The sequence below is a fragment of the Callithrix jacchus genome, chromosome 4 (assembly GCF_049354715.1).
Source record: "Callithrix jacchus isolate 240 chromosome 4, calJac240_pri, whole genome shotgun sequence".
Lineage (NCBI taxonomy): Eukaryota > Metazoa > Chordata > Mammalia > Primates > Cebidae > Callithrix > Callithrix jacchus.
In genome coordinates, this window is record NC_133505.1 from 3,089,613 (window position 1) to 3,111,928 (window position 22,316).

At 39.4% G+C, this 22,316-nt stretch overlaps 1 protein-coding gene across 1 annotated transcript in view; it reads left to right on the forward strand.

Annotated features, from left to right (window-relative positions):
* LOC103792197 (olfactory receptor 2B2) overlaps positions 1-22,316 on the forward strand; it is a 113,785-nt gene that overhangs the window by 75,688 nt on the left and 15,781 nt on the right. Inside the window, exon 4 of the mRNA XM_054254718.2 lies at positions 18,802-18,941. The gene's annotated coding sequence lies outside the window, so the exon portion shown is untranslated. The remainder of the gene's footprint in view (positions 1-18,801; positions 18,942-22,316) is intronic.

A 22,316-nucleotide genomic window follows, 5' to 3' on the forward strand; every position in this document is an offset into this window, starting at 1 on the left:
CTAGCCATACATGAACCTTGGATAGACAAAGTGGTTTGGGCTGGGTGTGGTCATTTGCGCTGGGCGTGGTGGTTCACCCCTGTAATCCTAGCACTTTGGGACGCCAAAGTGGGTGGATCACTTGAGGTCACGAGTTCAAAACCAGCCTGGCCCACATGGTGAAACCGTATCTCTACTAAAAATACAAAAAAATTAGCTGAGTGTGCTTGTGGGCGCTTGGAATCTCAGCCACTTGGGAGGCTGAGCAATTCTTATTATTGCTTGAACCCAGGAGGTGGAGGTTGTAATGACCTGAGATTGCATCACTGCACTCCAGCTTGCGCGACAGAGCCAGACACAGTCTCCAAAACAAACAAACAAACAAAAAAAGAAAACACTTCATCTACTTCATTGTTAAAAAAAGAGAAAAAGAAATAGTGGTTTGTATCTCTGCATCAGAGAGCCAGGCTTGCTATTAGGTGAAATCTCATTCTAAGTATTGTCTCATCAATACTGGGAAACCTAGAGTCATATATAAACTCAACAGGGAGCAAGTGACCAAGCAGAATTTTAGGAAGGAGATTGCTTCATTACTATTCCCATCCGCCTCTCCGATCCTTTTATCTGATTTAGTTCGCATGACCCTGACATGCATGTGTCAGACAAGACAGCAATGAGAAGCTCACATCATCACCTCAGTATCCTCAGCCTGTCCAAAGCCTCTGTGATAAAAGTGTGTTTTACATCACCGAAGTGTATTTAAACCCTGGAATGGAGTGACTTTTCTGATGTTGGGAATGCTTTTGCATACAGATGGAAAAGACAGAAACAAGGCGATTCCCCAAACTCAATCCCAATGGAAGTAATATTCAGCATTTTATTCTCACAAAGAATCCACTTTGAATGTTTTATTTAGCTGATTCCTATGATCTCATAGAACAAAAATATTTTGTTCTTTACATTTTCAATTACTTGATGGTGATTTTAGGTCTTAAGGTGAATGTACTCTATAATGTTAATTAACTAAAGGGAGAGTCCCACCTACTAATATTTTGAATATTTTTCAAACTAAGTAGTTAGTAAAAAGTAATAGTATTGTGACTTCTTTTTTTTGAGATGGAGTTTCGCTCTTGTTACCCAGGCTGGAGTGCAATGGCACGATCTCGGCTCACCGCAACCTCCGCCTCCTGGGTTCAGGCAATTCTCCTGCCTCAGCCTCCCAAGTAGCTGGGATTACAGGCATGCGCCACCATGCCCAGCTAATTTTTTGTATTTTTTTTTTTTTAGTAGAGACGGGGTTTCACCATGTTGACCAGGATGGTCTCGATTTCTTGACCCCGTGATCCACCCGCCTCAGCCTCCCAAAGTGCTGGAATTACAGGCGTGAGCCAGGGCGCCCGGCCCATATTGTGACTCTTAAAAGTGAATCTTCTGTATCTCTCAGTTATGTAGAGGCTCCAAATAGGGTTCCGATCCACTGTTATAAGAGCGCTTTCCCGTAATTAAATCATGTTATGGCTCGTGTTCGCAGCAACAGCTTTAAGGTTTTATACATTAAAACGTTGACACTTAATTTAAGTCACCACAGTCTTTGCAGAACTGTGATTGGCAGTGACTGTCTCATTCCACAGTTATCATAACCAGCGTTTTCCCTGTGACTTATGCGTATGAATGTCTACGGACCGTGAAGTAGAATGCCATAAACCAAAGTTGTTTTATTTATTTTTCTTCTTTCTCAAATCAACCAGGGATTATTAACTAGGATTATCCTCACAATTTTTTCACTCTGATTCAAAGTGGTTAAGCCATGTATTCACTGCCTTTCTCCTTACATGGCGACATCAATTCAATCATTACTCTTCCTTATCAAGCCCTTCCTTTGTGAGGACTGCATTCCTGTGTTTATGGACTTTAAATAACTAATGCATAATTTCTTTGTGTGCCAGGAATGTTATTTTAAATGATATGTGTATGTCTATTCATATTCGAATTCAGTAGAATGGCTTCTAAACAGGGTGACATGAACGTTTTCTCACAAGAGCCATACATATTAACTATTTAATTAGTGATGCAGTTGATAGATTCTGGCATTTAAATGTGTTACTATTGTTTTAGAAAACAAGACAAACTTGTCTTCTTGAGTAACTTCTGTATCCATGACCAGGTAATTTAAATTTCACAATATTTTTTAAAAACGGAACCAAATAATATTCCAATGCCAACTATTAGCTAATTAGCTTATAAAGAACCAGAATGGGGATTTACTGCTTAGAGAGTTTGGAGGAATGGGTTATGAAGTCCCAGGGTTAGGAAACATGTGGACACACTTCATAGCTAGACAGGCTGCTCATTCTGTACCAAATGGAAAGCGAGGTAAATTCAAAGTCATAAGAAACCCAGAAGAACATTGTATGTTTCTTTCACTGACTCTCCATGTTGGGGTTCAAAGTCCCAGTTTCAATACTTACCACTCACAGTTACTGAGAGCTCATTATTCAACATACTCTCATGCGGTGCTGAACCACAGTTCATAATTTTATTCTTAAGATTTTCCAGTTCAGTATGTTCTACTATCTAAATTAATATTTTTGGTAAGAACTCCACTAACGAGCTCAAAAATTTCTCTCTAGCTTCCGCCCAACATTAATGATATTAAACCACAATCTTTATAATTCGACCACATCTATGTAAACAAAGTACATAGACAGACTGTGAGGTATTGGCATAATACATGTAATTGTCCGTGGTTTTGGCCATAGCCTCAGGTTGTAGGGAAACCAGATCCTCAGGTAGTTAAGAGGCCGTGGTCACATTTCTTGCCACAAAGGGTCATTAACTTACCAGATGTGACTGCGACCTCAGAAACGCCACGTCTGTGTTGCTTTTCTTTCTTGGGACTTCATGTGGAAGTCCAGGTGGGATGACCAGAGTGCAGACAAGGGGAGGAGAAAGATGACATTTAGAAAATCCAAAAGAATGGGAGAAGGACAAAGGGGTAATAGGACCTACCAGAGCTGAATCTGAGTGGATGAAGAGAGAATGTTGGTGAGCACACAGTAGTTACATCACCTGAGGTACAGCAATGAGGTACATCCACATACTCACCTCCCAGCCCCAGATAAGGAGCCGGATAAGGAGCAGCATGAGGGAAGCTGGAGGGTCTCCAATGTACCCCCAGTGTAGGAAACAAAGACTCAAGCCTGAGAAAGGAGATCTCCAGGTTTCCGAGCTGATAAGGGATTGGATACTTCCTTTTCTGATCACCCCATGGAGTAAAACTTCCTTTTCAAAAACTCCCTTCACTAATTATCCCTAACAAGGTTTGGGAGAGTGTATGGTCTCAGAGGAAATACCACTCTTTCCAGCACACACACACCCAGGAGGGAGACAAGAGACAGTACTGAGTCTTCACTGAGTCTGTTTTCATCATCAAGACCAGTACTTGGTAATAAGCATAAAGGTACCAAAAGTGGCCACTTTCTACTTAGTAGAGAGCAGAACCTAGAGTTACAGAAAAGATGTACCAGGATATACGTGTGCTTTGGTTTCTTTTTGTGGACTATATATATCCTCTACCACTTGCTCAGTACATGTACTGCAAAGAAGTGCTATTATAAAGTGCTTTTATCATTTTGTTTACTTAAGATTAATTTTCGATGCAGTTTTAAGATCCTTAATAAAGTTTAAACTGAATATTTTCTATTTAAGACAAATATGGATATATCAAGAGGAGGGTGAATTAAAAAAAGAAAAATGATCGATTTTTTACATTTAAAATCAATACAAAAAACAGTCCAAAAATATTGTAACAATTTTATCTCAAATTGCCAAATATGGTATAAAATTATTTTAAGAGAGTTACAGGCCGGGCTCGGTGGCTCACGCCTGTAATCCCAGCACTTTGGGAGGCCCAGGCGGGTGGATCACGAGGTCAAGAGATTGAGACCATCTTGGTCAACAAGGTGAAACCCCGTCTCTACTAAAAATACAAAAATTAGCTGGGCATGGTGGCGCGTGCCTGTAATCCAAGCTATTCAGGAGGCTGAGGCAGGAGAATTGCCCAAACCCAGGAGGCGGAGGTTGCAGTGAGCCGAGATCGCGCCATTGCACTCCAGTCTGGGTAACAAGAGCAAACTTCCGTCTCAAAAAAAAAAAAAAAAAAAAAAAAAATACAGAAGCAACTGCATCTCTAAAGCACATGCCCTATATTTATCTATCAAAGACTTCTAAGGGAGATAAATTTTATGTTTCACCTCTGCAGCCAAAGGTTTTAGTTGATGATACACATGAGATGCAGCATATAAATGTACTTTGTACATTAAAAATGTTATTTAAATTGTAATATTATATGGTCTACTAACTTCAGTGACCGTTTCCAGGTACTTCTGTCAATAGAACAGAAAATATCTGATCATTACTATGTCAAATACTATGTTTTAAATATAAACATTGTTAAAGTCATGTCATCTTAATATCACGAACTGTACAAGCAGGGATGGTATATATTAGCTAGAAACAGTGATAATATTATCATCTCCATTAACTTATATACAAATGACATACAGTTATTTTTTTTCTTTAAACAGAAATACTGAAACACATAGATGTGTACTCAAAATTAACCAGCATTAATTCTGTATGCCAACAAACTTCTTGGCATGATCAGATGAACTATTCCTCCTGAGAATTGCTTTCTATGCTTAGATTCCGTTTTTAGCTTGTATTACTATGTCTTAGCCTAATATTTTCTCTTGGAAACTAGGGGGAAATACCTAGAGAATTTGGTGCTCTCAGGAATTTCCTATCTGAGACAATGAGTCCCTCTGAGAAGTGAAAGAGGAAGTCTTTATGGGCGCAGTTAACTCAAGAAGGAATATTGTTATTAAAGAAGCAATATTTAGATTTATTTTTTGCCAACTCACTTCTGTCCCTTTTATTCACCCTTGGCCCACCACCATTCCTAACTCATTACAAATATATTTAAACTTGTAACTGATGGAAATATAGTCATGGAAAGCTGCTTTCTATGAACTAAAATAATACAATCCAAAGGTTTTACGTGATTGCAAGAAGTACTTCCCAACATATTATCCTGTGACTTAATATTCTGTAATATGACATCATAGAACGTCTCAGGAAAAGATATGAAAGCTACATCACTCATCTTTTCCATCAGATGCAATTAGGTTTAATCACATTTTTATTGCAATTTAATTAATTATTATCATTATGGCTTTTGTGGAAGTGAAGAACAAATTATTTATAATAGTTATATCACAAGTATTTATAAAATTTGATGTCAAATGTCCATTATTTCTTCAAACTGTAATTTCCAAACCTGCTCTTTTTGATTTTCATCTCTCTGTGATTTGTCCAGTCAACGAGGCTTGAAACACCATTATTTTCCTGAGTCATCTCTTTCCCTGAATGCTCATGTTCCGGAAGTTTCTAAGTCTACCTGTCACATCCCCTTCATAGCACCAACTAACTTTTTTGTTTCTATTTCTCTCGTCCAGCACAGTAGCTTGTTAACTCTTGCATGATTTGTGGTACCAACCTGTTCCTTTGTTAATCTCTAGTGTCTTCCTACCTCAAACCCCTTTCACTTTGCTGCAGAAGGAGGCTTCCTAAAATAGAGGTGTCGTCATGCCCATGCTTAAAGTCCCGAAGTGACTCTGTCTAGAGAAATACACGTAAAGTATCTAATACTGATGTGGTTGTGTACCAGCTTCACATTTCCACCTCTATCTAAAGAGCGCCTGTTTGTTTTATACTCCAAGTGCATTAAACTACTGACCGTTTTTCATAAACAATAAGAATTTAAATCATCTCTAGAATAAAGAGAAAGAAGAAGACTAGCCTTTGGAGAATGGCGTGAACTCCAGGTCAGAAACAATCACTGCAGTCTTAAAAATTAGGAAGGCTCATTTACTATCACTAGAAAGAAAAACTGCTTTGGAGAGTTGTTGTGGAAGTTAAATAAGGTAAGAAACATTAAATTTAGCATCGTCCCTGACATACAGTAGATCTTTGATAATTATGATTATTTCTTTAATTATATCTCCTTCCTTATGACATTCTTTCAGATGAGGATGTTCATCTTATAAAAATAATGCTAAAAGAATCAAGGCCCAGGTTAAAAATTCTTCCTGTTGCACTTGGCTATTGATATGGTGTGGCTCTGTCTTACCCCAAATATCATCTTGAATTTCCAGGTGTTGTGGGAGGGACCCAGTGAGGTAACTGAATCATGGGGACAGGTCTTTCCCATGCTGTTCTTGTGATAGTGAATAAGTCTCATGAGATCTGATGGTTTTGAAAATGGGAGTTTTTCTGCGTAAGCCTTCTTTTGAGGCCTCCTCAGCCATGTGAAACTGTAAGTCAATTAAACCTCTTTTTCTTTCCAGTCTTGGGCATGTCTGTTTCACAGCAGCATGAAAATGGACTAATACAGTAAATCGGTATCAGGAGAGTGGGATGCTGCTGAAAAGATACCCGAAAATATGAAAGCAACTTTGGAACTGGGTGACAGGCAGAGGTGGGAACAGTTTGGAGGGTTCAGAAGAAGAAGGAAAATGTGGGAAAGGTTGTCACTCCCTCTACAGACTTGTTGAATGGCTTTGACCCAAGTGCTGATAATGATATGGACAATGACATCCAGGCTGAGGCGGTCTCAGAGGGAGATGAGGAACTCGTTGGGAACTGCAGCAAAGGTGACTCTTGTTATGTTTTAGCAAAGAGACTCTCGTCATTTTGCCCTTGCCCTGGAGATTTGTGGAACTTTAAATTTGAGAGAGATAATTTAGGGTATCTGGTGGAAGAAATGTCTAAGCAGCAAAGCATTGAAGAGGTGAGTTGGGCGCCGTTAAAGAGAGAGAAGCAGGCATAAAAACTTGGGAAATTTGTAGCCTGACAATGCAATGGGGAAGAAAATCCCATTTTCTGAAGACAAATTCAAGCTACAGAAATTTGCATCAGTACCGAGAAGCCGAATGTTAATCACCAATACAATGGGGAAAATTCCTGGAAAATGCTTCTAGGACATGTCAGAGACCTTTTCAGGAGTCCCTTCCAACATAGGCCTGGAGGCTAGGAGGAAAAATGGTTTCATGTGTCACGCCCAGTGCAGCCTAGGCACTTGGTGTCTTGTATGCCAGACACTCCAGCCATGACTAAAAGGGGCCAAGGTACAGCTTGTGCCGTGGCTTCAGAGGGTACAAGTTCCATCCTTGACAGCTTCCATGTAGTGTTGAGCCTGTGGGTGGGCAGAAGTCAAGAACTGAGGTTTGGGAACCTCCACCTAGATTTTAGAGGATGTATGGAAATGCCTGGATATCCAGGCAGACATTTGTTGCAGGGAAGGGCCCTCATGGAGAACCTCTGCTAGTGTAGTGTGGAAGGGAAATGTGGGGTTGGAGCCCCCACACAGAGTCCCTATGGGGCACTGCCTAGCAGAGCTGTGAGAAGAGAGCCACTGTCCTCCAGACCCCAGAACATTAGATCCACTGACAGCTTGCACTGTGCGCCTGGGAAAACCAGAGACACTCAACACCAGCCCGTGAAAGCAGCTGGGAGGGAGACTCTACCCTGCAGGGCCACAAGGGTGGAGCTGCCCAAGACCATGGGAACCCACCTCTTACATCAGCATGACCTGGATGAGAGATATGGAATCAAAGGAGATCATTTTGGAGCTTTAGATTTGACTGCCCCGATAGATTCTAGACTTGTATGGGGCCTCTAGCTCCTTTGCTTTGGCCAATTTCTTCCATTTGGGAAGCCTGTATTTACCCAATGCCTGTACCCACATTGTATCTAGGAAGTAACTAACTTACTTTTGATTTCACAGGCTCATAGGTGGAAGGGACTTTACTTATCTCAGATGAGAATTTGGACTGCTGACTTTTGAGTTAATGCTGAAATGAGTTAAGACTTTGGGGGACTGCTTGGAAGGCATGATTGGTTTTTAAATGCGAGGACATGAGATTTGGGAGGGATCGGGGTAGAATGATATAGTTTGGCTATGTTTCCACCCAAATCTCATCTTGAATTTCCAGGCATTGTGGCAAGGACGTATTGGGAGGTAATTGAATCATGGGGGCTGGTTTTCCTGTGCTGTTTTCATGACAGTGAATAAGTCTCACAAGATCTGCTGGTTTTAAAAACGGGAGTTTTCCTACATAAGCTCTCTTTTGCCTGCTGCCACCCATGTAAGATGTGACTTGCTCCTCCTTGCCTTACATCATGATTGTGAGGCTTCCTCAGTTACGTGGAACTGTAAGTCCATTAAACCTTTTTTTTTTTTTTTTTGAGACAGAGTTTCACACTATTGCCTGGGCTGGAGTGTACTGGTATGACCTTGGGTCACCGCAACCTTCGCCTCTCAAGTTCAAGTGATTCTCCTGCCTCAGCCCTCCCAAGTAGCTGGGATTACTGTTGCCTGCCACCACACCCAGCTAATTTTTTGTATTTTTAGTAGAGACGGGGCTTTGCTATGTTGGCCAGGGTGGTCTCAAACTCCCGATCTTGTGGTCTGCCCGCCTGGGCCTCCCAAAGTGCTGTAATTACCGGCATGAGCCACTGTGCCCGGCCTAAGCCTTTTTCTCCCCCTGACTCTTGAGGATGTCTTTATCAGCAGCATGAAAATGGACTAACACAGCTATTCCTCCCTGGGTATTTGGCAGGATTCTGGAAGCTCTTTATTTGTAGTTTGACTATAGCACTTATTTTACTCTATATTGATTTTAGTTTATTTTAAAAATTTAGAGAGATGGACGATTAAGGACTGGATTATTGGTAAAAAACAAAAAATAAAATTTACATAGAGAGGAAAAGGGAAGATTTAGAAGAATTTACCAAAATGAAAGAATCAGAATGCTTACCATGGTTGGTATGTGAGGAGATATGAAAGTTGGGGCAGGACAGTGAAGTGGGTGAAAATCCGCTTACTTGATCTACCTAAAGGAGAAACCCCTTTGGTGGAAAGTAACATCCTCTAGTGTTCCTACTGTCTACTTACACAATATCTAGCATATAATAAAAAATTACTAGACACAAGAAGAGAAAGAAGACCATATGATCAATAATCAAAAACTTTTAAAGAGATCCCTAGATGAGCCAGACTTTAAGGTTAGCAAACAAATATTTGATTATAACTATGATTATTTTGTTAGAGAAAAATATGGATAAAATACATAAACTTATAGAATTTTCACCAGAGAATTGAAATATACAAAAAGAAATAAAATATACCTTCCAGAAATAAAAGGTAAAATAATGACAGATTACAAAATCAGTCTGGCTTATATGCTATTGTTGGAAATGTAAATTAGTTCAGCCATAGGGGAAAGCAGTTTGCAGCTTTCGCAAAGAACTTAAAACACAACAAACATCAAACCCAACAATCACCTTACTGGTTACGTATCCACAGGAAAATCATTCCACCAAAAAGGCACTTGCACTCATAAGTTCATTGCAGCACTGTTCACAATAGCAGAGACATGGACTCAACCTAGGTGCCAATCAAGAGTAGACTGGATAAAGAAAATGCAGTACCTATACACCATGGAATTCTGTGCAGCCATAAAAAACTTATGTCCTCAGCAGCAACATGGATGGAGCTGGAGGCCATTATCCTATGCAAATTAATGCAGGAATAGAAAACCAAATACAGCATGTTCATTGAGTACACACAGATATAAAGAAAGACACTAGAATTCCCAGGGAAGAGGGATGAAGGCAAGGGTTGGAAAACTAACTATTGGGTAGTACACTCAATACCTGGACGACAAGATCAGCCAGACCCCAAGCCTCAGCATTACAAAACATACCTATGTAACAGACCTACACATGTATCCCCTGAATGTTTTAAAAAACATTATTTTTAAAAATTTATAAACGTAATTCATTTTTCAAGGCAAAAACAAAACAAAACAAAAACCCAAACCCTGCAGTCTTGCAATTCCTATCTTATCTTCCTCATAAGATAGGAATTGTGACTGGAAGACAAATAAGTAGAAGAAACTGACAACAAGAAAGAAAAAGAATAAAACAAATTACAAGCATAATTATGTATAGATGTACACAAATAATTTAAGATACAGAAAGAGAAGTGAGAAAATACAAGGCATAAGCAAAACTTGAAGAGATAATGGCTAAGAATTTTTCAAAACCAATGAAAAACATCAGCCAACATATTCAAGAATCTCAGTAAATGTTAAAACATAACAACAAAAGCATGATCCATAAAAGGAAAAAAAATTAGTTACCTGACATGGTGAAAATTGAAAATGTTTTTTCTGTGAAAGGCCCTGTTAAGAGCATAAAAAACCAGCTATAGGCAGGGAGAAAATATTTCCAAACCATGTGTCTTACAAAAGACTCCTAACCAGACTATATTTTAAAAACTGTCAAAACGTAACAGTCAAAACACAATCCAATAGAAAATGGGCATGCCCAGCTAATTTTTGTATTATTAGCAGATATGGGGTTTTGCCATGTTGGCCAGGCTGGTCTTGAACTCCTGACCTCAAGTGATTGACCTGCCTCGGCCTCCCGAACTGCTGGGATTGCAGGCGTGAGCCACCGCACCCAACCTATACTACCTTTCATGTAAGAGAGAAGGACATGCAATAAACTATCCACGTATCTGCCCCTTTATCCAAAAAGAAATACAGGAATGATAAACCAGAAACTAATGAGACTAGTTACTCACAGGGTTGGAGGAAGTGATAATATGGAATAGAGTATCAAAAATAAATGGGAGAATGAGTGGAATGGAAAGCTGAGGGGGAGTGACGCTTCTCTAAGTACATATAACATTTCGTGTGTTCTTACTTTTATTGCCATAATAATGCTTCACATTTTGAGTTTAAAGTAAATAATTAAAGCCAACTAGAATGGGAGGTACCCAAAAGAAATACGGAGAGTAATAAATGAACCCACCTGTATTACAAATGAGCAAACAAAACAAAGTTAAAGAGGGTAAGGAAAAAAGAAAACTAACCTAATTAACTTTGGGAAAAGAGTATCTTGACTTTTTTTTTTTTTTTTTTTTTTGAGACGGAGTTTTGCTCTTGTTACCCAGGCTGGAGTGCAATGGCGCGATCTCGGCTCACTGCAACCTCCGCCTCCTGGGTTCAGGCAATTCTCCTGCCTCAGCCTCCTGAGTAGCTGGGACTACAGGCACGCGCCACCGTGCCCAGCTGATTTTTTGTATTTTTAGTAGAGACGGGGTTTCACCGTGTTGACCAGGATGGTCTCGACCTCTTGACCTTGTGATCCACCCACCTTGGCCTCCCAAAGTGCTGGGATTATAGGCGTGAGCCACCGAGCCCGGCCCTATATCTTGACTATTTTTTAAGGATAGACTCATCTAAGGGTAAAGGAAACTAAGGAGATACAGTAACTAAATGCAAAAAAGAACTGTACACAAATATTGTAATCTAGCTAGTAAAATTGTTATTCCTGGGAGTATGGATTAGCAATGCTAAAGCTATTTGTGTATGAGACTTGAGCAAATAAGTAAATATATTATGGATAGTGAGAGCAGCTTTCCTGCTGTCCAAGAAAGAAGATACAAACAAGGAAAGGAGTTTATCCAAATAAACTCTGTGGCATTTGGATTGGTATTAGCATGAACTGTGGTCACGCGCACACACACACGCAGCTAGGTATAGAACTAAAAATATGTGTGTGTATGTGTATGTCAGTACATCACATATATATGTATGTATATACATGTTCCTCTCTCTCTCTCTCTCTCTCTTTCTTTCTGACAGAGTTTCACTCTTGTTGCCCAGGCTGGAGTACAGTGGTTCGATCTTAGCTCACTACAACCTCCACCTCCCAGGTTCTCCTGCGTCAGCCTCCTGAGTAGCTGGGATTACAGGAACGCACCTCTATGCCCAGCAAATTTTTGTATTTTTGGTAGAGACAGAGTGTCACCATGTTGGCTAGGCTGGTCTTAAACTCCTGATCTCAGGAGATCCTCTCGCCTCAGCTTCCCAAAGTGCTGGGATTACGGGTATGAGCCTCTTGTACCTAGCCCAGTTTGCAGAATTTTAATGGTATTTTAGTGATGGTAATTTCCTGTGCTTTGATAATTATACTATGATTATGTAACATGTCAACATTAGGGGAAACAGAAGGGTACACATGACTTCTCTAAACTATTTTTGTAACTTTATTTAAGTCTAAAATTATTTCAAAATAAAAAGCTAACAGAATCAATAAAATACATTCAGAGCAATTCATTTACTTTTGCATTTAAATATGCATATATATGTGTATATATCTATGTACATATATCTATAATCTATATTTCTTAAGACGATTAAGAATGTGAGGTGTTCTTTTTTAAATTTTATTTAGCCGTGAGCCTGAAGACCTGAATTTAGAGCAGTAATTTAGGATTTAAAAAATTTTTTTTTAGAGCAGTAATTTAGGATTTCTTATTTTTTTATTTATTTACCCCACTGTAAATACATGTGATGATATATTGTATTATTTCGCTTTTTTGTAAAGCAGTTAGTTGCTGCACACGGATAACAACAACAATTTGATTATTCTCCTGTTAGTGTTGTTAACTTCTGGCGACTGCGTTGCATCATTTAAAGGAAATGCCGTGTATTGTAAACTTACATCGTATGTAATAACTTACTTTCCTTTCCATCCGGCCTGAGCTTTGACAGTTCCTTTGTCTCCAACCTTGTTAGTACTGTAAGCAAGCAGTTGTACCCCAGCAGGAAAAATACTGCCCAGCAGACAAAGTCGATCATTGTGGGAGAAAATCATAGAAGTCCATTTCAGATCTTTATTGATCCTCACCCCATTTTCCTCCTTGTGTATGTATTCCCCACCCCCCCTTTTTTAGTAAAACGTAAATTCAATCTGCAAAAAAAAAAAATAAAAATAAAAATGAGCTGACCAGTTATGATGTCATTCACCTGGACTTTCAGCATAAATGCAGACACTGGAGCCGTCAACCTTTTTTTGGAGCAGTAATTTAGGATTTTCCTGTTTCCCTCAGTTGATCATTATTCTGCTAGAGAAGGTGGGGCTTCGCTGCAGAAGTCTGGTAGCCTCGGCTAAGATGCTTCTCCTAAGGCATGCACAGCCTCCATGTAGCATTCCAATCTACTTCAGACAGAGCAGGCACCTTTGGGTTTTCTCGGCTATGACAACTGAGAGCCACAATTGCTCACCGATAGATGTGCAGGTTCAAGATCTTGCTCTTGCTTTCAGCCACACGTAAAGCTCATAGTCTCATGAGCTGATTTGTAAACAGATAGAAGCAGAACATTTAAATACAGTTAATTTCTTCTCCAAAGTGGAAATTTAGCTCAGTTTATTAGTTCCCACGGCAGTGTTTACAAATTGCCACACACTTGGTGACTTAAAACGACATAAATGGGCCGGGCGTGGTGGCTCACATCTGTAATCCCAGCACCTTGGGAGGCCGAGGTGGGTGGATCACGAGGTCAAGAGATCGAGACCATCCTGGTCAACATGGTGAAACCCCGTCTCTACTAAAAATACAAAAATTAGCCGGGCATGGTGGCGCGTGCCTGCAATCCCAGCTACTCAGGAGGCGGGAGAGTTGCCTGAACCGAGGAGGCGGAGGTTGCAGTGAGCCAAGATCACGCCATTGCACTCCAGCCTGGGTAACAAGAGTGAAACTCCGTCTCAAAAACAAAAAACAAACAAACAAACAAAAAACGACATAAATGTAGTATCTTACAGTTCTGGAGATGAAAAGATCATCTGTTTCAGTGGGCTAAAATCAAGGTGCCCGGTGTCGAGGTGATCAATTAGGATAACAGGCCAAACTCAAAGTCACAATCAATTAAAACTGCCACCTTCTGAAGCTTACAACAATGCATTTCATTCACCAGTCTCACTGTGTTTTGCGCTCAGGCTGAATAGATGAGGCAACTGGAGTGCAATACATCTTTCAAGTTTTTAACAGAAACATGGTTCTCTGCTATCTCCCAGAAGGGAGATTCTATTTGGTCAACTATTGAGTGTGGAGATTTGTGGCAGTCAATGATACATATTGTTTCCACCTAAATTCATTTCATGTGGCCCTGGGAGTTCGGAAATCCAGTCTGTGGTCATTTCCTCTGATTTTTCAGTGTTCACCTTTCCCTTTGCTAGGCAGAGAGGAATTTATCCAGGCAGGGTCGGAGCTGAGGCCGTACTGGGTTGCCATATTGGAAAGGCTTGGCCAATCTCTTGTTAGTCCTTCAGGGCTCTAAACTATTTGCCAGGGTTCATTCTCTGGGTTAGTCAGGAACTCTAAACTTTAATTCCTCTGTACCATAAGACAGTAGAAAATTCAGCTGTTTTTCAGAGGTTTTTGACATAGCTGTTTAAATGTTCCTCCTTACATAAAAACGTTTCAAGCACCTAAGAGAAAACTGCTTTGTATCAGGATCTCAACTGATGTTGTGTTACTTTAGGTCTGAAAAAATAACGAATTTCTGGACTTTTCCCCGTTATTCCCTACTAAGGGGCCTTTTACCAGTTTCACGCTTGCATCCAGAATTAGCAAATTACACGAGGTGTGGTAGCTCATGCCTGTAATCCCGCCTCTCAGGGAGGAAAAGGTGGGAGGAAAGCTTGAGCCCAGGAGTTCAAGACCTGCCTGGGCAATACAGCAAGATCCCATTCTCCAGAAAAAGGGGAGAGGGCAGATACAAGCAAAAAGCAAGTGTAACTCCCCTCAGAATCAGCACATTCCCTGAAGGAAAAAGCAACTTCAGCTCAACTTCATAGTTCTTCACTATGTGGAATATGCTTTCTTGTCTTTTTGCTTCAATGGCTCTGTGATCTGTTATACAAATGTTATTTATTTAGAGATGGAGTCTCACTCTGTTGCCCAGACTGGAGTGCAGTGGTGCGATCTCGGCTTACTGCAACCTCCACCTCCCACGTTCAAGCAATTCTCCTGCCTCAGCCTCCCAAATAGCTGGGACTACAGGTGCATGCCACCACACTTGGTTAAAATTATTGTATTTTTAGTAGAAACCAGTTTCGCCATGTTGGCCAGGCTAGTCTTGAAGTCTGACCTCAGATTTGCCTGCCTCTGCCTCCCAATGTGCTGGGATTACGGCGTGAGCTATCACACCTGGCCGATTAGATTTCTAAAAACTATTCTATCTTGCCTGAAAGCAGAATTCATAACCTGGGTTTGAGTCAAATTTGTAATAAACGTTGCAGATTTTGCCGGTGTGGGTCGCTTCATAGGCAGTGTCCCAGGTAGATTCACCATGAAACCAATGTAGCATAATTTCACAGCCTATCACTTGCATAGGCCCCTTCCAAGACCCGGGGGTGGTGGTGGGGGCGAGTCCTAGCCATGTGTTCATATAAACATTTGTTTTTGTAAAATCTGTAAAAATGCATTTTATCCATAATTCACTGGGGGCACCTTCTTTCCATTCCAGCTTCCCTCTGTCACAGTTCTCATGTCAACTGTCCCTGAAATGGCCGTGAGAGTTTTCATCATCTGGCTAAGGGAAAGTGTATTAGAGGTATAATTATGTGGGTAGAGTCATTTATACGGGGAAGTACGTTACTGTTAGCCCTCCTGGTGTAGGAATGGTTTCCAGGAACCCTCAGACTTTGACACGGCCTGTTGACACTGCCAACTCAGCGGCAGCATGCTCTAAGGACAGAGCCTGAGGAAGAGGCCTGATGAGGTCAGGTGCCACGCCCCTGCGTTGTGAAGGCAGTGCACAGCCATAGCAGATCTCATAGACGTGAAACTTTCTGCTCATCAAAAGACACTGGTAGGAAAATAAGTAGGCAAGGCACAGCCCGGGAGAAAATAACTTGCATCTCTGACAAGAGACTTGTAGCCAGAAAAAATATATATGTAATTACTCTTACAAATAAATGATCAAAAGACAAACCATCCTATTTTTTAAGTGGGCAAAAGGTTTAAACTGACACAAGATGTTAAGATTCATATTAAGGAAAATGTTAGGGAAGGTGTAAGATTATAGTCTCAGAGTGGTGGTGATCAGCGTCTCAATAAGAGAAGATATATATTCAATAAGCACATACAGTAGGGCTCACAGTTATTAGCCAATAGTGGAATGCATGTTAAACCATAATGAGAAATATCTGCACACCCAGTAGATTGGATAAAATTAAAAACACAGACAACATAAAATGTTGGCAAGGATCTGAAGCAACGAGAACCCTCAAACCACAGTTAAAGTGTAAAATGATATCTCTACATGGAAAATTATTTGGACAATTGTAATATAGCAGTTATACACCTTAATATCTACCCAAGAAGAAGGAAAACACATGTCCGCAATAGAGATTCTACAAGAATGTTCACACTAGTCCCATTAATCATAACCCCAAACAGGAAACAATAAAAATATTGATTGGCAAAAGAATGAATAAACAAATTACGGTGTATTCATGCAATGAAATTATTGGCAATAAAAAGGAAAAAACTACTGATAGATGCACTAATGTGGATGAATTCAAAAACATTGTACTTGGTTGAAGAATCCAGAGGAAAAAGTTTACATACTATACGACTTCATTCATAAGAAGTTCCCGTGTAAGGGAAGAGTGCGGTGTTCATACTGAATACCCAACGTGTGTGGAGATACCGGAACTCGAATGAGATGGCCCGTCTGGTAGTGACACTGGTGCACACAGAGGATTGAGGAAATAAGTAAATATATTCAGAAGCCAGGTTTCTTCTAGTTAGATAAAGAAAGCATAAGTAGGAAAAGTAAGAGTTGCATAACCCTTGTGAATTAGATTGAAATGGAAGGTATCACTGTGGACTCACGGTGTTTAATACAGGTAGATAAGTGGACACAGAAAGAAATACAGTGTGTCTGTGAGTAAGTGTGGGTATAAAATAATAATGAGCCCACCACGTGCCTAGATCTGAACTGAAACAAATTAGGGTTCTTGGGATAAACAGCTGATTTTAGGCACCTGTTGTGCTTAAAGTAAGGAAGTGCCTATACAGCGAAGGAAAAATAACGAGAGGATGCCGGAGCTGGCCTGCATTGGTTTCCAGTAGCCGAACCTGGAAAAACTTCAGCATAAAAATAAAGATAGCAATAGATTACAACCAACTGAATGCAAGAGAACCATTAGTCCCTACTGCTTTAAAGCTGTGAATAGGGCTGGGCGCGGTGGCTCACGCCTGTAATCCCAGCACTTTGGGAGGCCGAGGCGGGTGGATCATGAGGTCAAGAGATCGAGACCATCCTGGTCAACACGGTGAAACCCCGTCTCTACTAAAAATACAAAAATTAGCTGGGCATGGTGGCGCGTGCCTGTAATCCCAGCTACTCAGGAGGCTGAGGCAGGAGAATTGCCTGAACCCAGGAGGCGGAGGTTGCGGTGAGCCGAGATCGCACCACTGCACTCTGGTCTGGTTAACAAGAGCGAAACTCCGTCTCAAAAAAAAAAAAAAAAAAAGCTGTAAATAAGTAAGTCGGCATTTCGTAGAATATAAATCAATAAATACAGAGGAATCGTAGAATTAGAAAATCATCCTCATTTCATAAACATAATAATTGATTCCGGTATGAATAAATGAAATGCTAAATCTGAGGGTAAAATTTCAGCAAGAAACATCATGTCTACATGGTTTCAAAGTAAGTCTCTACAAGACACAGCTCAGTTAATAAATGCAGAACATTTACTGATTTTATAGCAGATAAATTTAGCAGACACTTCATAAACCAGGTAATAAAAGTCAGAATCTCAGTTGGGTGCAGTAGCTGAGGCCTATAGTCCCAGCACTTTGGGAAGTCGAGGTGGGCGGATCATGAGGTCAAGAGATTGAGACCATCCTGGTCAAGATGGTGAAACTCTATCTCTAATAAAAACACAAAAATTAGCTGGGTGTGGTGGCGCACACCTGTAGTCCCAGCTACTAGGGAGGCTGAGACAGAAGAATCGCTTAGACCCAGGAGAGGCAGGGGTTGCACTGAGCCGAGATTGCCCCACAGCACTGCAGCCTGGCGACAGAGTGAGACTCCATCAAAGACAAAAAAAAAGTCAAAATCTCTAATAATGAGACACATTGACATCAGATGCCTGTAAATATGATGAATGAGAAGATTACAGTATTTCTGTGGTATCCCTGCCAAAAACAAATAATGAGGAAAAGTCAAATGCCCTAAATTGAGGGACATCTTACTAAGTGACAGGTCAACATTCTTGAAAATATCATGTCATGGAAGACGAGGAAACGCTGAAGAACTGCTCCTTATACACGGAAACTAAAGAGACATCACAATGAAATGCCTCACTGAACTGAGTTGGATCCTAGACAAAAGGAAAAGGGTGATTATGAAGGGCACCCCCTAAGACAACCGACGAAATTTAAATGTGATGTGTAGATTAGACGGTGCTATGCAATCCTGTTTCCTGCTTGTGATGGTTATGCTGGAAATGAGGATGTTCTTGTTTGGGGGATATACACTCTGAAAACTAGGGGCAGTGGGCATCAGGTCTGAAGGCACAAATGCTTCAAGAAATGTGCACATGCACATACATATTTATGTGTGTGTGTGTATATATGTGTGTGTATATACGTGTGTATATATGTATACATACACACACGTATATACACACATGTATACATACACACATGTATACACACATGTACACACATATATATGTATGTGCATGTGCACATTTTTTGAAGCATATATACACACATGTATACATACACACACGTATATACACACACATATACACACATATGTACATACACACATATGTATATAGAGAGAACTGTAAAACAGGACTTGATTCTTTGTATTGCAGGTTTTGTTTCTTTTAGATTTCTTACGGCAACATGGAATTAGTTGAGGAAGTTACTTGGACGAGCCTTATTTGGAGAAAGCTTTGACATGCCCTTTGATTTCTTAGAATGCTACCACTCTCTTCGGACTCCAGTACTAAAGGTTTGTTTTAAACTTTAGTAAAATTTGGTCCTTATCCCATTTCCATTTCTCCTAGAAAAGTTATTCTATCCAGTCTTTCATTCTTTTATAATATTTATCTTACAGAAAACACTTTGCCCTCCTGGCTACTTGTAGAATTTGGTTCTAATATTCAATATATATTCTATTTTAAAATGCTAATAAGTAAATTTCTGAAACATAAGTCCTAGCGGTGAGAAGGGAGGCAGGAAAAAAAAAAAAAACAACAAAAATACAAAAAAAATAAAGAAAAGTGGAACAACCACATTATGTCACCAGTTTCCTGACACATTCCATTTTAATCGCCCTAAGCCTCAGTTTCTACATCCGTAGAATGAAAATAGTGAATTGCTCTCTCAGAGGGCACTTACGAAGACCGAGTGAGATAATCCTTTGAACAGATGGCACATGTCTGGCTAATAACAGTAAACGCAGGAGACCCTTCCCTACTTCCAGAACTTGCCTAAGTGGGCATCACTCAATAATTTGTAAGTTTAAGAACTTTTGAATAATTCCCATTTATGCATTATTTGTTCATTCTACAGAATATTTATATTCATATTTTTTTGCTTAGTTCTTTGTTTTCAAACTATACTTTTGTTTATTTGTTATTTAAATTACAAGCTCTTGGCCAACCTCAGTGGCTCACACCTGTAATCTCAGCACTTTGGGAGGATGGGGTGTGTGGATCACTTGAGGTCAGAAGTTCGAGACCAGCCAGGAAAACATGGTGAACCCCTGTCTCTACTAAAAATACAAAAATCTACCTGGGTGTGGTGTCACACACCTGTAGTTCCAGCTATTCAGGAGGCTGAGGCAGGAACCTGGGAGGTAGAGATTGCAGTGAGCAGAGGTCGCACCACTGCACTCCAGCCTGCATGACAAAGCAAGACTCTGTCTCCATAAATAAATAAATAAATAATTAAAACCTTTTAGAAAACATTGTGAAAATCAAAATTCACACACCAGTACAAATTTTCCCCTCAGCATCTTCACCCTTATTCCTGGTCTTCTATTCAGGGGTAACCACTACTGTTACATTTAAAAAAAAATCAAATACATGTGAAGTCTTCATTTCTTTTTCTTTCCAGTTTTACTTCACATCCCATCTGCCTCTTTCTCCTCTTCACCCTCCTCCTCCTCCTGATACTGCTATCTGCCTCTCTCCAAGTTATTCTTGTTCATTATCTAAGAAGCAGCCTTTCTTATTATTCTGGAAAAAAAAGACAAAAGTCTTTTGTTATGTGATCTCACACAGACACACAATTCAGAAAATCATATTTAGGGTGCTGTAAATAAGTATTTTATAAAACTGGGACCATGTTTTCTACCTTTTTTGCTTATTTGCTCACTCAGAAATACCCCAGGAAAATATCTCCAAGCCATCGGTTAGACCTATAGTTCCCTATGTTAGATGGATGCGTATTATTCTATCCAGTGAATACATTAATTATTCAGAAAATCACCTTCCAGAAACCACACTTTTCTCTATCTTTGGTCATTAAAATTTCTCTACAATAAACATCATTGCCCATGTGTCCTTACATACTGTTAGTTTCCCTTCCCTGGGAAAGACTCCCAGGAGTAACAGTGCTACATTGAGAATATATGTAGTTTATAAGAAACTGTTGCCATAATTTCTCACCAGAAAGCCTATAACACTTTAAATATCCACGTTATCTGTGAGTAACTTTCTTCTTTCATCCACTTTAGCAATAAAATCATGTATCCTTTTGTTTCTGATCTGGTGACTACGGAGAGCTTTACCATCATTACTTTAATATACCCTTCTCTCAGAAGATGTTGAACTAGAAAGAATATTTCTATATTTGATAACTTGGTCGTATTTCCTTATATCTATTGATGATTTGAATGTGGCATTCTCTAAACTGCCTATGTAATTTTTTTTCCTATTGAGCTATTTCTAGTCATTTTTTTCAAAATTGTTAAAAGTTTTTTCGATTTAATAGATACCAAATATTTTTTCTATAATTATAAATATATGTCTTCTAATTTTATCCATCTGGAAAAGAAATTCAAATGAATCTGCATATTACAGAATATAAAAAATAAAAATATATTACATTATGGTGGATTAAATACTGTACTACAAATAAACTTTAAACCAGGCAATTTAAGGGGCCGGATACTATTCTGAACTGAAGACCTTAGAAACTAAGACTGAAAACTCAAAATCCGTGAAAGAAAATATATGCTACATATATTGGCTGTACATTAAGTTTTTAAAAATCCATTTTATGTAAAATATACCATAAATCAAATTAGTAAGCTCTTTTCTTGAGATAAGTGGTAGCTTATTTTCTGACATAGAAATCAAAGGTTTAGGAACATGACCTTGGATTGTGTCTTAACAGATTTTACACATAAAATAAAAAATTTCTTCCCTTGGCATGTGCAGCTGTGATTTTAAAAATAATAATAACAAAAATAAAGACCTCTTTCCTGATAGAAGTCATTAATTGGCTTTAAGGAACTCATGAAATAGTTTACAGAAGAAAACGAGCTGCAATTCAATAGCACAAAATTCCATTTTTCTTTGATAAAAAAGTATTTTAGTCCCTATTGTCATTCCTTTTGCATTACAAAATGTTGAGAATTCAGCCTCTAGAGAAACGATTTTGCTTAGCAAATCAGTTTCCAAAGAGGAACATCACTTCATAGAGACCTCCTCCCTCTCTCCTCCCACTGGGTATGCCGTTAACCACTATAAACTGTGGGGAAAGAGTTTTGCAGTTCACTGACTGAGATTTCTGCCCGAGACCAAACACTAAGATCAATAGAGAAAATTCTTCTATCCATTTTGCAAAACTGACTGGAAAAAAGTCTCCGAAAATAGCAGCTGATACCCTAAATTCCAAGTGAGGTGATGCTGCACGCTGCATTCTGATCATGTGCAACATTTATCCTTATTATTCTGTAGTTAACTCTGAGTAGAGGCTTCATGACTTGCTGCATATTGAGTAGAATTTAAATAAGTGAAAAAGATTTCATGAAATCAGTTATGTAACTAAGTATATGAAGACGTTGTATCTGCGCACTTCAAATTAGTCCTGTTTGAACTCAAGGCTTCTGAGACAAAAAAATAAATGAATTGATCTATCTCTACAGCTTAAAATGGACGTAAGTAGAATACGTTTCTAAAACTTACAAAATAAAATTACGTTAAAATTTGAGTGTTCTAAGCATTCGGGTCATAGTCCGTTTGTGGTTCAAATCTCAGCAAAAACCAAATTATCTGCTGGAAAAATCTGACTTAGCTTCATCTTCTATGTGCTTTATTGTCATACATAATGGGACTTTGAACATATTCGTAATCTCTGTGGGAAATATGAACTT